Source organism: Petromyzon marinus, chromosome 56 (genome assembly GCF_048934315.1).
Source record: "Petromyzon marinus isolate PM22_M1 ecotype Great Lakes invasive population chromosome 56, UKy_Petmar_22M1.pri1.0, whole genome shotgun sequence".
Taxonomy (NCBI): Eukaryota; Metazoa; Chordata; class Hyperoartia; order Petromyzontiformes; family Petromyzontidae; genus Petromyzon; species Petromyzon marinus.
In genome coordinates this window covers 12535144-12552099 of record NC_133722.1, presented here as the reverse complement: position 1 = coordinate 12552099, position 16956 = coordinate 12535144, and positions in this window count along the sequence as shown.

Below are 16956 nucleotides of genomic sequence, written 5' to 3'. Positions count from 1 at the left end.
CCCTGTGGGAGTCTCACTGATTAACACTGAACCCTATGGGAAACTCGCTGATTAACACTGAACCCTGTGGGAATCTCACTTATTAACACTGAACCCTATGGGAGTCTCACTGATTAACACTGAACCCTATGGGAGTCTCACTGATTAACACCGAACCCTGTGGGAGCCCCACTGATTAACACTGAACCCTATGCGAGTCTCACTGATTAACACTGAACCCTATGGGAGTCTCACTGATTAACACTGAGCCCTGTGGGAGTCTCACTGATTAACACTGAACACTGTGAGAGGCTCACTGATTAACACTGAACCCTGTGGGAGTCTCACTGATTAACACTGAACCCTATGGGAGTCTCACTGATAAACACTGAACCCTATGGGAGTCTCACTGATTAACACTGAACCCTATGGGAGTGTCACTGATTAACACTGAACCATGTGGGAGTCTCACTGATTAACACTGATCCCTGTGGGAGTCTCACTGATTAACAATGAACCCTGTGGGAGTCTCACTGATTAACACTTAATCCTATGGGAGTCTCACTGATTAACACTGAACCCTATGGGAGTCTCACTGATTAACACCGAACCCTATGGGAGTCTCACTGATTAACACCGAACCCAATGGGAGTCTCAGTGATTTACACTGAACACTATGGGAGTCTCACTGATTAACACTGAACCCTTTGGGAGTCTCACTGATTAACACTGAACCCTGTGGGAGTCTCACTGATTAACACTGAACCCTGTGGGAGTCTCACTGATTAACACTGAACCCTGTTGGAGTCTCACTGATTAACACTGAACACTATGGGAGTCTCACCGATTAACACTGAACCCTGTGGGAGTCTCACTGATTAACACTGAACCCTATGGGAATCTCGCTGATTAACACTGAACCCTGTGGGAATCTCACTTATTAACACTGAACCCTATGGGAGTCTCACTGATTAACACTGAACCCTATGGGAGTCTCACTGATTAACACAGAACCCTGTGGGAGCCCCACTGATTAACACTGAACCCTATGGGAGTCTCACTGATTAACACTGAACCCCATGGGAGTCTCACTGATTAACACTGAGCCCTGTGGGAGTCTCACTGATTAACACTGAGCACTGTGGGAGTCTCACTGATTAACACTGAACCCTATGGGAGTCTCACTGATTAACACTGAACCCTGTGGGAGTCTCACTGATTAACACAGAACCCTGTGGGAGTCTCACTGATTAACACTGAACCCTGTGGGAGTCTCACTGATTAACACTGAACCCTATGGGTGTCTCACTGATTAACACTGAGCCCTATGGGAGTCTCACTGATTAACACTGAACCCTGTGGAAGTCTCACTGATTAACACTGAACCCTATGGGAGTCTCACTGATTAACACCGAACCCTGTAGGAGTCTCACTGATTAACACTGAACCCTCTGGGAGTCTCACTGATTAACACTGAACCCTATGGGAGTCTCACTGATTAACACAGAACCCTGTGGGAGTCTCACTGATTAACACTGAAACCTGTGGGAGTCTCACTGATTAACATTGAACCCTATGGGAGTCTCACTGATTAACACTGAACCCTGTGGGAGTCTCACTGATTAACATAGAACCCTGTGGGTGTCTCACTGATCAACACTGAACCCTGTGGGAGTCTCAGTGATTAACACTGAACCCTGTGGGAGTCTCACTGATTAACACTGAAAACTATGGTAGTGTCACTGATTAACACTGAACCCTGTGGGAGTCTCACTGATTAACACTGAACCCTGTGGGAGTGTCACTGATTAACACTGAACCCTGTGGGAGTCTCACTGATTAACACTGATCCCTGTGGGAGTCTCACTGATTAACAATGAACCCTGTGGGAGTCTCACTGATTAACACTGAATCCTATGGGAGTCTCACTGATTAACACTGAACCCTATGGGAGTCTCACTGATTAACACCGAACCCTATGGGAGTCTCACTGATTAACACCGAACCCAATGGGAGTCTCAGTGATTTACACTGAACACTATGGGAGTCTCACTGATTAACACTGAACCCTTTGGGAGTCTCACTGATTAACACTGAACCCTGTGGGAGTCTCAATGATTAACACTGAACCCTGTGGGAATCTCACTTATTAACACTGAACCCTATGGGAGTCTCACTGATTAACACTGAACCCTATGGGAGTCTCACTGATTAACACTGAGCCCTGTGGGAGTCTCACTGATTAACACTGAACACTGTGAGAGGCTCACTGATTAACACTGAACCCTGTGGGAGTCTCACTGATTAACACTGAACCCTATGGGAGTCACACTGATCCCTGTGGGAGTCTCACTGATTAACAATGAACCCAGTGGGAGTCTCACTGATTAACACTGAATCCTATGGGAGTCTCACTGATTAACACTGAACCCTATGGGAGACTCACTGATTAACACCGAACCCAATGGGAGTCTCACTGATTAACACCGAACTCTATGGGAGTCTCAGTGATTTACACTGAACACTATGGGAGTCTCACTGATTAACACTGAACCCTTTGGGAGTCTCACTGATTAACACTGAACCCTGTGGGAGTCTCACTGATTAACACTGAACCCTGTGGGAGTCTCACTGATTAACACTGAACCCTGTTGGATTCTCACTGATTAACACTGAACCCTATGGGAGTCTCACTGATTAACACTGAGCCCTGTGGGAGTCTCACTAATTAACACTGAGCCCTGTGGGAGTCTCACTGATTAACACTGAACCCTGTGGGAGTCTCACTGATTAACACTGAACCCTGTGGGAGTCTCACTGATTAACACTGAACCCTGTGGGAGTCTCACTGATTAACACTGAACCCTATGGGAGTCTTACTGATTAACACTGAACCCTATGGGAGTCTCACTGATAAACACTGAACCCTGTGGGAGTCTCACTGATTAACACTGAACCCTATGGGAGTCTCACTGATTAACACTGAACCCTGTGGGATTCTCACTGATTAACACCGAACCCTATGGGAGTCTCACTGATTAACACTGAACGCTATGGGAGTCTCACTGATTAACACTGAACCCTGTGGGAGTCTCACTGATTAACACAGAACCCTGTGGGAGTCTCACTGATTAACACTGAACCCTGTGGGAGTCTCACTGATTAACACTGAACCCTATGGGTGTCTCACTGATTAACACTGAACCCTATGGGAGTCTCACTGATTAACACTGAACCCTGTGGGAGTCTCACTGATTAACACTGAACCCTATGGGAGTCTCACTGATTAACACCGAACCCTGTGGGAGTCTCACTGATTAACACTGAACCCTCTGGGAGTCTCACTGATTAACACTGAACCCTGTGGGAGTCTCACTGATTAACACTGAAAACTATGGTAGTGTCACTGATTAACACTGAACCCTGTGGGAGTCTCACTGTTTAACACTGAACCCTATGGAAGTCTCACTGAATAACGCTGAACCCTATGGGAGTGTCACTGATTAACACTGAACCGTGTGGGAGTCTCACTGATTAACACTGAACCCTGTGGGAGTCTCACTGATTAACACTGATCACTGTGAGAGTCTCACTGATTAACACTGAACCCTGTGGGAGTCTCACTGACTAACACTGAACCCTATGGGAGTCTCACTGATTAACACTGAACCCTATGGGAGTCTCACTGATTAACACTGAACCCTATGGGAGTGTCACTGATTAACACTGAACCCTGTGGGAGTCTCACTGATTAACACTGATCCCTGTGGGAGTCACACTGATCCCTGTGGGAGTCTCACTGATTAACAATGAACCCTGTGGGAGTCTCACTGATTAACACTGAATCCTATGGGAGTCTCACTGATTAACACTGAACCCTATGGGAGACTCACTGATTAACACCGAACCCAATGGGAGTCTCACTGATTAACACCAAACCCAATGGGAGTCTCAGTGATTTACACTGAACACTATGGGAGTCTCACTGATTAACACTGAACCCTTTGGGAGTCTCACTGATTAACACTGAACCCTGTGGGAGTCTCACTGATTAACACTGAACTCTGTGGGAGTCTCACTGATTAACACTGAACCCTGTTGGATTCTCACTGATTAACACGAACCCTATGGGAGTCTCACCAATTAACACTGAACCCTGTGGGAGTCTCACTGATTAACACTGAACCCTATGGGAATCTGGCTGATTAACACTGAACCCTGTGGGAGTCTCACTTATTAACACTGAACCCTATGGGAGTCTGACTGATTAACACTGAACCCTATGGGAGTCTCACTGATTAACACCGAACCCTGTGGGAGCCCCACTGATTAACACTGAACCCTATGGGAGTCTCACTGATTAACACTGAACCCTATGGGAGTCTCACTGATTAACACTGAGCCCTGTGGGAGTCTCACTGATTAACACTGACCCCTGTGGGAGTCTCACTGATTAACACTGAACCCTGTGGGAGTCTCACTGATTAACACTGAACCCTGTGGAAGGTCTTACTGATTAACACTGAACCCTATGGGAGTCTTACTGATTAACACTGAACCCTATGGGAGTCTCACTGATAAACACTGAACCCTGTGGGAGTCTCACTGATTAACACTGAACCCTATGGGAGTCTCACTGATTAACACTGAACCCTGTGGGAGTCTCACTGATTAACACTGAACCCTATGGGAGTCTCACTGATTAACACTGAACCCTATGGGAGTCTCACTGATTAACACTGAACCCTGTGGGAGTCTCACTGATTAACACAGAACCCTGTGGGAGTCTCACTGATTAACACTGAACCCTGTGGGAGTCTCACTGATTAACACTGAACCCTGTGGAAGTCTCACTGATTAACACTGAACCCTATGGGAGTCTCACTGATTAACACTGAACCCTCTGGGAGTCTCACTGATTAACACTGAACCCTATGGGAGTCTCACTGATTAACACAGAACCCTGTGGGAGTCTCACTGATTAACACTGAAACCTGTGGGAGTCTCACTGATTAACATTGAACCCTATGGGAGTCTCACTGATTAACACTGAACCCTGTGGGAGTCTCACTGATTAACACAGAACCCTGTGGGTGTCTCACTGATCAACACTGAACCCTGTGGGAGTCTCAGTGATTAACACTGAACCCTGTGGGAGTCTCACTGATTAACACTGAAAACTATGGTAGTGTCACTGATTAACACTGAACCCTGTGGGAGTCTCACTGTTTAACACTGAACCCTATGGAAGTCTCACTGAATAACACTGAACCCTATGGAAGTCTTACTGAATAACGCTGAACCCTATGGGAGTGTCACTGATTAACACTGAACCGTGTGGGAGTATCACTGATTAACACTGAACCCTGTGGGAGTCTCACTGATTAACACTGAACACTGTGAGAGGCTCACTGATTAACACTGAACCCTGTGGGAGTCTCACTGATTAACACTGAACCCTATGGGAGTCTCACTAATTAACACTGAACCCTGTGGGAGTCTCACTGATTAACACTGATCCCTGTGGGAGTCTCACTGATTAACAATGAACCCTGTGGGAGTCTCACTGATTAACACTGAACCCTGTGGGAGTCTCACTGATTAACACAGAACCCTGTGGGAGTCTCACTGATTAACACTGAACCCTGTGGGAGTCTCACTGATTAACACTGAACCCTATGGGTGTCTCACTGATTAACACTGAACCCTATGGGAGTCTCACTGATTAACACTGAACCCTGTGGGAGTCTCACTGATTAACACTGAACCCTATGGGAGTCTCACTGATTAACACTGAACCCTTTGGGAGTCTCACTGATTAACACTGAACCCTGTGGGAGTCTCACTGATTAACACTGAACTCTGTGGGAGTCTCACTGATTAACACTGAACCCTGTTGGATTCTCACTGATTAACACGAACCCTATGGGAGTCTCACCAATTAACACTGAACCCTGTGGGAGTCTCACTGATTAACACTGAACCCTATGGGAATCTGGCTGATTAACACTGAACCCTGTGGGAGTCTCACTTATTAACACTGAACCCTATGGGAGTCTGACTGATTAACACTGAACCCTATGGGAGTCTCACTGATTAACACCGAACCCTGTGGGAGCCCCACTGATTAACACTGAACCCTATGGGAGTCTCACTGATTAACACTGAACCCTATGGGAGTCTCACTGATTAACACTGAGCCCTGTGGGAGTCTCACTGATTAACACTGACCCCTGTGGGAGTCTCACTGATTAACACTGAACCCTGTGGGAGTCTCACTGATTAACACTGAACCCTGTGGAAGGTCTTACTGATTAACACTGAACCCTATGGGAGTCTTACTGATTAACACTGAACCCTATGGGAGTCTCACTGATAAACACTGAACCCTGTGGGAGTCTCACTGATTAACACTGAACCCTATGGGAGTCTCACTGATTAACACTGAACCCTGTGGGAGTCTCACTGATTAACACTGAACCCTATGGGAGTCTCACTGATTAACACTGAACCCTATGGGAGTCTCACTGATTAACACTGAACCCTGTGGGAGTCTCACTGATTAACACAGAACCCTGTGGGAGTCTCACTGATTAACACTGAACCCTGTGGGAGTCTCACTGATTAACACTGAACCCTATGGGTGTCTCACTGATTAACACTTAACCCTATGGGAGTCTCACTGATTAACACTGAACCCTGTGGAAGTCTCACTGATTAACACTGAACCCTATGGGAGTCTCACTGATTAACACCGAACCCTGTAGGAGTCTCACTGATTAACACTGAACCCTCTGGGAGTCTCACTGATTAACACTGAACCCTATGGGAGTCTCACTGATTAACACAGAACCCTGTGGGAGTCTCACTGATTAACACTGAAACCTGTGGGAGTCTCACTGATTAACATTGAACCCTATGGGAGTCTCACTGATTAACACTGAACCCTGTGGGAGTCTCACTGATTAACACAGAACCCTGTGGGTGTCTCACTGATCAACACTGAACCCTGTGGGAGTCTCAGTGATTAACACTGAACCCTGTAGGAGTCTCACTGATTAACACTGAAAACTATGGAAGTGTCACTGATTAACACTGAACCCTGTGGGAGTCTCACTGTTTAACACTGAACCCTATGGAAGTCTCACTGAATAACACTGAACCCTATGGAAGTCTTACTGAATAACGCTGAACCCTATGGGAGTGTCACTGATTAACACTGAACCGTGTGGGAGTATCACTGATTAACACTGAACCCTGTGGGAGTCTCACTGATTAACACTGAACACTGTGGGAGTCTCACTGATTAACACTGAACCCTGTGGGAGTCTCACTGATTAACACAGAACCCTGTGGGAGTCTCACTGATTAACACTGAACCCTGTGGGAGTCTCACTGATTAACACTGAACCCTATGGGTGTCTCACTGATTAACACTGAACCCTATGGGAGTCTCACTGATTAACACTGAACCCTGTGGGAGTCTCACTGATTAACACTGAACCCTATGGGAGTCTCACTGATTAACACCGAACCCTGTGGGAGTCTCACTGATTAACACTGAACCCTCTGGGAGTCTCACTGATTAACACTGAACCCTGTGGGAGTCTCACTGATTAACACTGAAAACTATGGTAGTGTCACTGATTAACACTGAACCCTGTGGGAGTCTCACTGTTTAACACTGAACCCTATGGAAGTCTCACTGAATAACGCTGAACCCTATGGGAGTGTCACTGATTAACACTGAACCGTGTGGGAGTCTCACTGATTAACACTGAACCCTGTGTGAGTCTCACTGATTAACACTGAACACTGTGAGAGTCTCACTGATTAACACTGAACCCTGTGGGAGTCTCACTGACTAACACTGAACCCTATGGGAGTCTCACTGATTAACACTGAACCCTATGGGAGTCTCACTGATTAACACTGGACCCTATGGGAGTGTCACTGATTAACACTGAACCCTGTGGGAGTCTCACTGATTAACACTGATCCCTGTGGGAGTCACACTGATCCCTGTGGGAGTCTCACTGATTAACAATGAACCCTGTGGGAGTCTCACTGATTAACACTGAATCCTATGGGAGTCTCACTGATTAACACTGAACCCTATGGGAGACTCACTGATTAACACCGAACCCAATGGGAGTCTCACTGATTAACAACGAACCCAATGGGAGTCTCAGTGATTTACACTGAACACTATGGGAGTCTCACTGATTAACACTGAACCCTTTGGGAGTCTCACTGATTAACACTGAACCCTGTGGGAGTCTCACTGATTAACACTGAACTCTGTGGGAGTCTCACTGATTAACACTGAACCCTGTTGGATTCTCACTGATTAACACTGAACCCTATGGGAGTCTCACCAATTAACACTGAACCCTGTGGGAGTCTCACTGATTAACACTGAACCCTATGGGAATCTGGCTGATTAACACTGAACCCTGTGGGAGTCTCACTTATTAACACTGAACCCTATGGGAGTGTGACTGATTAACACTGAACCCTATGGGAGTCTCACTGATTAACACCGAACCCTGTGGGAGCCCCACTGATTAACACTGAACCCTATGGGAGTCTCACTGATTAACACTGAACCCTATGGGAGTCTCACTGATTAACACTGAACCCTTTGGGAGTCTCACTGATTAACACTGAACCCTGTGGGAGTCTCACTGATTAACACTGAACCCTGTGGGAGTCTCACTGATTAACACTGAACCCTGTTGGATTCTCACTGATTAACACTGAACCCTATGGGAGTCTCACTGATTAACACTGAGCCCTGTGGGAGTCTCACTAATTAACACTGAGCCCTGTGGGAGTCTCACTGATTAACACTGAACCCTGTGGGAGTCTCACTGATTAACACTGAACCCTGTGGGAGTCTCACTGATTAACACTGAACCCTGTGGGAGTCTCACTGATTAACACTGAACCCTATGGGAGTCTTACTGATTAACACTGAACCCTATGGGAGTCTCACTGATAAACACTGAACCCTGTGGGAGTCTCACTGATTAACACTGAACCCTATGGGAGTCTCACTGATTAACACTGAACCCTGTGGGATTCTCACTGATTAACACCGAACCCTATGGGAGTCTCACTGATTAACACTGAACGCTATGGGAGTCTCACTGATTAACACTGAACCCTGTGGGAGTCTCACTGATTAACACAGAACCCTGTGGGAGTCTCACTGATTAACACTGAACCCTGTGGGAGTCTCACTGATTAACACTGAACCCTATGGGTGTCTCACTGATTAACACTGAACCCTATGGGAGTCTCACTGATTAACACTGAACCCTGTGGGAGTCTCACTGATTAACACTGAACCCTATGGGAGTCTCACTGATTAACACCGAACCCTGTGGGAGTCTCACTGATTAACACTGAACCCTCTGGGAGTCTCACTGATTAACACTGAACCCTGTGGGAGTCTCACTGATTAACACTGAAAACTATGGTAGTGTCACTGATTAACACTGAACCCTGTGGGAGTCTCACTGTTTAACACTGAACCCTATGGAAGTCTCACTGAATAACGCTGAACCCTATGGGAGTGTCACTGATTAACACTGAACCGTGTGGGAGTCTCACTGATTAACACTGAACCCTGTGGGAGTCTCACTGATTAACACTGATCACTGTGAGAGTCTCACTGAATAACACTGAACCCTGTGGGAGTCTCACTGACTAACACTGAACCCTATGGGAGTCTCACTGATTAACACTGAACCCTATGGGAGTCTCACTGATTAACACTGAACCCTATGGGAGTGTCACTGATTAACACTGAACCCTGTGGGAGTCTCACTGATTAACACTGATCCCTGTGGGAGTCACACTGATCCCTGTGGGAGTCTCACTGATTAACAATGAACCCTGTGGGAGTCTCACTGATTAACACTGAATCCTATGGGAGTCTCACTGATTAACACTGAACCCTATGGGAGACTCACTGATTAACACCGAACCCAATGGGAGTCTCACTGATTAACACCAAACCCAATGGGAGTCTCAGTGATTTACACTGAACACTATCGGAGTCTCACTGATTAACACTGAACCCTTTGGGAGTCTCACTGATTAACACTGAACCCTGTGGGAGTCTCACTGATTAACACTGAACTCTGTGGGAGTCTCACTGATTAACACTGAACCCTGTTGGATTCTCACTGATTAACACGAACCCTATGGGAGTCTCACCAATTAACACTGAACCCTGTGGGAGTCTCACTGATTAACACTGAACCCTATGGGAATCTGACTGATTAACACTGAACCCTATGGGAGTCTCACTGATTAACACCGAACCCTGTGGGAGCCCCACTGATTAACACTGAACCCTATGGGAGTCTCACTGATTAACACTGAACCCTATGGGAGTCTCACTGATTAACACTGAGCCCTGTGGGAGTCTCACTGATTAACACTGACCCCTGTGGGAGTCTCACTGATTAACACTGAACCCTGTGGGAGTCTCACTGATTAACACTGAACCCTGTGGAAGGTCTTACTGATTAACACTGAACCCTATGGGAGTCTTACTGATTAACACTGAACCCTATGGGAGTCTCACTGATAAACACTGAACCCTGTGGGAGTCTCACTGATTAACACTGAACCCTATGGGAGTCTCACTGATTAACACTGAACCCTGTGGGAGTCTCACTGATTAACACTGAACCCTATGGGAGTCTCACTGATTAACACTGAACCCTATGGGAGTCTCACTGATTAACACTGAACCCTGTGGGAGTCTCACTGATTAACACAGAACCCTGTGGGAGTCTCACTGATTAACACTGAACCCTGTGGGAGTCTCACTGATTAACACTGAACCCTGTGGAAGTCTCACTGATTAACACTGAACCCTATGGGAGTCTCACTGATTAACACCGAACCCTGTAGGAGTCTCACTGATTAACACTGAACCCTCTGGGAGTCTCACTGATTAACACTGAACCCTATGGGAGTCTCACTGATTAACACAGAACCCTGTGGGAGTCTCACTGATTAACACTGAAACCTGTGGGAGTCTCACTGATTAACATTGAACCCTATGGGAGTCTCACTGATTAACACTGAACCCTGTGGGAGTCTCACTGATTAACACAGAACCCTGTGGGTGTCTCACTGATCAACACTGAACCCTGTGGGAGTCTCAGTGATTAACACTGAACCCTGTGGGAGTCTCACTGATTAACACTGAAAACTATGGTAGTGTCACTGATTAACACTGAACCCTGTGGGAGTCTCACTGTTTAACACTGAACCCTATGGAAGTCTCACTGAATAACACTGAACCCTATGGAAGTCTTACTGAATAACGCTGAACCCTATGGGAGTGTCACTGATTAACACTGAACCGTGTGGGAGTATCACTGATTAACACTGAACCCTGTGGGAGTCTCACTGATTAACACTGAACACTGTGAGAGGCTCACTGATTAACACTGAACCCTGTGGGAGTCTCACTGATTAACACTGAACCCTATGGGAGTCTCACTGATTAACACTGAACCCTGTGGGAGTCTCACTGATTAACACTGATCCCTGTGGGATTCTCACTGATTAACAATGAACCCTGTGGGAGTCTCACTAATTAACACTGAACCCTGTGGGAGTCTCACTGATTAACACAGAACCCTGTGGGAGTCTCACTGATTAACACTGAACCCTGTGGGAGTCTCACTGATTAACACTGAACCCTATGGGTGTCTCACTGATTAACACTGAACCCTATGGGAGTCTCACTGATTAACACTGAACCCTGTGGGAGTCTCACTGATTAACACTGAACCCTATGGGAGTCTCACTGATTAACACTGAACCCTTTGGGAGTCTCACTGATTAACACTGAACCCTGTGGGAGTCTCACTGATTAACACTGAACTCTGTGGGAGTCTCACTGATTAACACTGAACCCTGTTGGATTCTCACTGATTAACACGAACCCTATGGGAGTCTCACCAATTAACACTGAACCCTGTGGGAGTCTCACTGATTAACACTGAACCCTATGGGAATCTGGCTGATTAACACTGAACCCTGTGGGAGTCTCACTTATTAACACTGAACCCTATGGGAGTCTGACTGATTAACACTGAACCCTATGGGAGTCTCACTGATTAACACCGAACCCTGTGGGAGCCCCACTGATTAACACTGAACCCTATGGGAGTCTCACTGATTAACACTGAACCCTATGGGAGTCTCACTGATTAACACTGAGCCCTGTGGGAGTCTCACTGATTAACACTGACCCCTGTGGGAGTCTCACTGATTAACACTGAACCCTGTGGGAGTCTCACTGATTAACACTGAACCCTGTGGAAGGTCTTACTGATTAACACTGAACCCTATGGGAGTCTTACTGATTAACACTGAACCCTATGGGAGTCTCACTGATAAACACTGAACCCTGTGGGAGTCTCACTGATTAACACTGAACCCTATGGGAGTCTCACTGATTAACACTGAACCCTGTGGGAGTCTCACTGATTAACACTGAACCCTATGGGAGTCTCACTGATTAACACTGAACCCTATGGGAGTCTCACTGATTAACACTGAACCCTGTGGGAGTCTCACTGATTAACACAGAACCCTGTGGGAGTCTCACTGATTAACACTGAACCCTGTGGGAGTCTCACTGATTAACACTGAACCCTATGGGTGTCTCACTGATTAACACTTAACCCTATGGGAGTCTCACTGATTAACACTGAACCCTGTGGAAGTCTCACTGATTAACACTGAACCCTATGGGAGTCTCACTGATTAACACCGAACCCTGTAGGAGTCTCACTGATTAACACTGAACCCTCTGGGAGTCTCACTGATTAACACTGAACCCTATGGGAGTCTCACTGATTAACACAGAACCCTGTGGGAGTCTCACTGATTAACACTGAAACCTGTGGGAGTCTCACTGATTAACATTGAACCCTATGGGAGTCTCACTGATTAACACTGAACCCTGTGGGAGTCTCACTGATTAACACAGAACCCTGTGGGTGTCTCACTGATCAACACTGAACCCTGTGGGAGTCTCAGTGATTAACACTGAACCCTGTGGGAGTCTCACTGATTAACACTGAAAACTATGGAAGTGTCACTGATTAACACTGAACCCTGTGGGAGTCTCACTGTTTAACACTGAACCCTATGGAAGTCTCACTGAATAACACTGAACCCTATGGAAGTCTTACTGAATAACGCTGAACCCTATGGGAGTGTCACTGATTAACACTGAACCGTGTGGGAGTATCACTGATTAACACTGAACCCTGTGGGAGTCTCACTGATTAACACTGAACACTGTGAGAGGCTCACTGATTAACACTGAACCCTGTGGGAGTCTCACTGATTAACACTGAACCCTATGGGAGTCTCACTGATTAACACTGAACCCTGTGGGAGTCTCACTGATTAACACTGATCCCTGTGGGAGTCTCACTGATTAACAATGAACCCTGTGGGAGTCTCACTGATTAACACTGAACCCTGTGGGAGTCTCACTGATTAACACAGAACCCTGTGGGAGTCTCACTGATTAACACTGAACCCTGTGGGAGTCTCACTGATTAACACTGAACCCTATGGGTGTCTCACTGATTAACACTGAACCCTATGGGAGTCTCACTGATTAACACTGAACCCTGTGGGAGTCTCACTGATTAACACTGAACCCTATGGGAGTCTCACTGATTAACACCGAACCCTGTGGGAGTCTCACTGATTAACACTGAACCCTCTGGGAGTCTCACTGATTAACACTGAACCCTGTGGGAGTCTCACTGATTAACACTGAAAACTATGGTAGTGTCACTGATTAACACTGAACCCTGTGGGAGTCTCACTGTTTAACACTGAACCCTATGGAAGTCTCACTGAATAACGCTGAACCCTATGGGAGTGTCACTGATTAACACTGAACCGTGTGGGAGTCTCACTGATTAACACTGAACCCTGTGTGAGTCTCACTGATTAACACTGAACACTGTGAGAGTCTCACTGATTAACACTGAACCCTGTGGGAGTCTCACTGACTAACACTGAACCCTATGGGAGTCTCACTGATTAACACTGAACCCTATGGGAGTCTCACTGATTAACACTGAACCCTATGGGAGTGTCACTGATTAACACTGAACCCTGTGGGAGTCTCACTGATTAACACTGATCCCTGTGGGAGTCACACTGATCCCTGTGGGAGTCTCACTAATTAACAATGAACCCTGTGCGAGTCTCACTGATTAACACTGAATCCTATGGGAGTCTCACTGATTAACACTGAACCCTATGGGAGACTCACTGATTAACACCGAACCCAATGGGAGTCTCACTGATTAACAACGAACCCAATGGGAGTCTCAGTGATTTACACTGAACACTATGGGAGTCTCACTGATTAACACTGAACCCTTTGGGAGTCTCACTGATTAACACTGAACCCTGTGGGAGTCTCACTGATTAACACTGAACTCTGTGGGAGTCTCACTGATTAACACTGAACCCTGTTGGATTCTCACTGATTAACACTGAACCCTATGGGAGTCTCACCAATTAACACTGAACCCTGTGGGAGTCTCACTGATTAACACTGAACCCTATGGGAATCTGGCTGATTAACACTGAACCCTGTGGGAGTCTCACTTATTAACACTGAACCCTATGGGAGTCTGACTGATTAACACTGAACCCTATGGGAGTCTCACTGATTAACACCGAACCCTGTGGGAGCCCCACTGATTAACACTGAACCCTATGGGAGTCTCACTGATTAACACTGAACCCTATGGGAGTCTCACTGATTAACACTGAGCCCTGTGGGAGTCTCACTGATTAACACTGAGCCCTGTGGGAGTCTCACTGATTAACACTGACCCCTGTGGGAGTCTCACTGATTAACACTGAACCCTGTGGGAGTCTCACTGATTAACACTGAACCCTGTGGAAGGTCTTACTGATTAACACTGAACCCTATGGGAGTCTTACTGATTAACACTGAACCCTATGGGAGTCTCACTGATAAACACTGAACCCTGTGGGAGTCTCACTGATTAACACTGAACCCTGTGGGAGTCTCACTGATTAACACTGAACCCTATGGGAGTCTCACTGATTAACACTGAACCCTATGGGACTCTCACTGATTAACACTGAACCCTGTGGGAGTCTCACTGATTAACACAGAACCCTGTGGGATTCTCACTGATTAACACTGAACCCTGTGGGAGTCTCACTGATTAACACTGAACCCTATGGGTGTCTCACTGATTAACACTTAACCCTATGGGAGTCTCACTGATTAACACTGAACCCTGTGGAAGTCTCACTGATTAACACTGAACCCTATGGGAGTCTCACTGATTAACACCGAACCCTGTAGGAGTCTCACTGATTAACACTGAACCCTCTGGGAGTCTCACTGATTAACACTGAACCCTATGGGAGTCTCACTGATTAACACAGAACCCTGTGGGAGTCTCACTGATTAACACTGAAACCTGTGGGAGTCTCACTGATTAACATTGAACCCTATGGGAGTCTCACTGATTAACACTGAACCCTGTGGGAGTCTCACTGATTAACACAGAACCCTGTGGGTGTCTCACTGATCAACACTGAACCCTGTGGTAGTCTCAGTGATTAACACTGAACCCTGTGGGAGTCTCACTGATTAACACTGAAAACTATGGTAGTGTCACTGATTAACACTGAACCCTGTGGGAGTCTCACTGTTTAACACTGAACCCTATGGAAGTCTCACTGAATAACACTGAACCCTATGGAAGTCTTACTGAATAACGCTGAACCCTGTGGGAGTGTCACTGATTAACACTGAACCGTGTAGGAGTATCACTGATTAACACTGAACCCTGTGGGAGTCTCACTGATTAACACTGAACACTGTGAGAGGCTCACTGATTAACACTGAACCCTGTGGGAGTCTCACTGATTAACACTGAACCCTATGGGAGTCTCACTGATTAACACTGAACCCTATGGGAGTCTCACTGATTAACACTGAACCCTATGGGAGTGTCACTGATTAACACTGAACCCTGTGGGAGTCTCACTGATTAACACTGATGCCTGTGGGAGTCTCACTGATTAACAATGAACCCTGTGGGAGTCTCACTGATTAACACTGAATCCTATGGGAGTCTCACTGATTAACACTGAACCCTATGGGAGTCTCACTGATTAACACCGAACCCTATGGGAGTCTCACTGATTAACACCGAACCCAATGGGAGTCTCAGTGATTTACACTGAACACTATGGGAGTCTCACTGATTAACACTGAACCCTTTGGGAGTCTCACTGATTAACACTGAACCCTGTGGGAGTCTCAATGATTAACACTGAACCCTGTGGGAGTCTCACTGATTAACACTGAACCCTGTTGGAGTCTCACTGATTAACACTGAACCCTATGGGAGTCTCACCGATTAACACTGAACCCTGTGGGAGTCTCACTGATTAACACTGAACCCTATGGGAATCTCGCTGATTAACACTGAACCCTGTGGGAATCTCACTTATTAACACTGAACCCTCTGGGAGTCTTACTGATTAACACTGAACCCTATGGGAGTCTCACTGATAAACACTGAACCCTGTGGGAGTCTCACTGATTAACACTGAACCCTATGGGAGTCTCACTGATTAACACTGAACCCTGTGGGATTCTCACTGATTAACACCGAACCCTATGGGAGTCTCACTGATTAACACTGAACGCTATGGGAGTCTCACTGATTAACACTGAACCCTGTGGGAGTCTCACTGATTAACACAGAACCCTGTGGGAGTCTCACTGATTAACACTGAACCCTGTGGGAGTCTCACTGATTAACACTGAACCCTATGGGTGTCTCACTGATTAACACTGAACCCTATGGGAGTCTCACTGATTAACATTGAACCCTGTGGGAGTCTCAC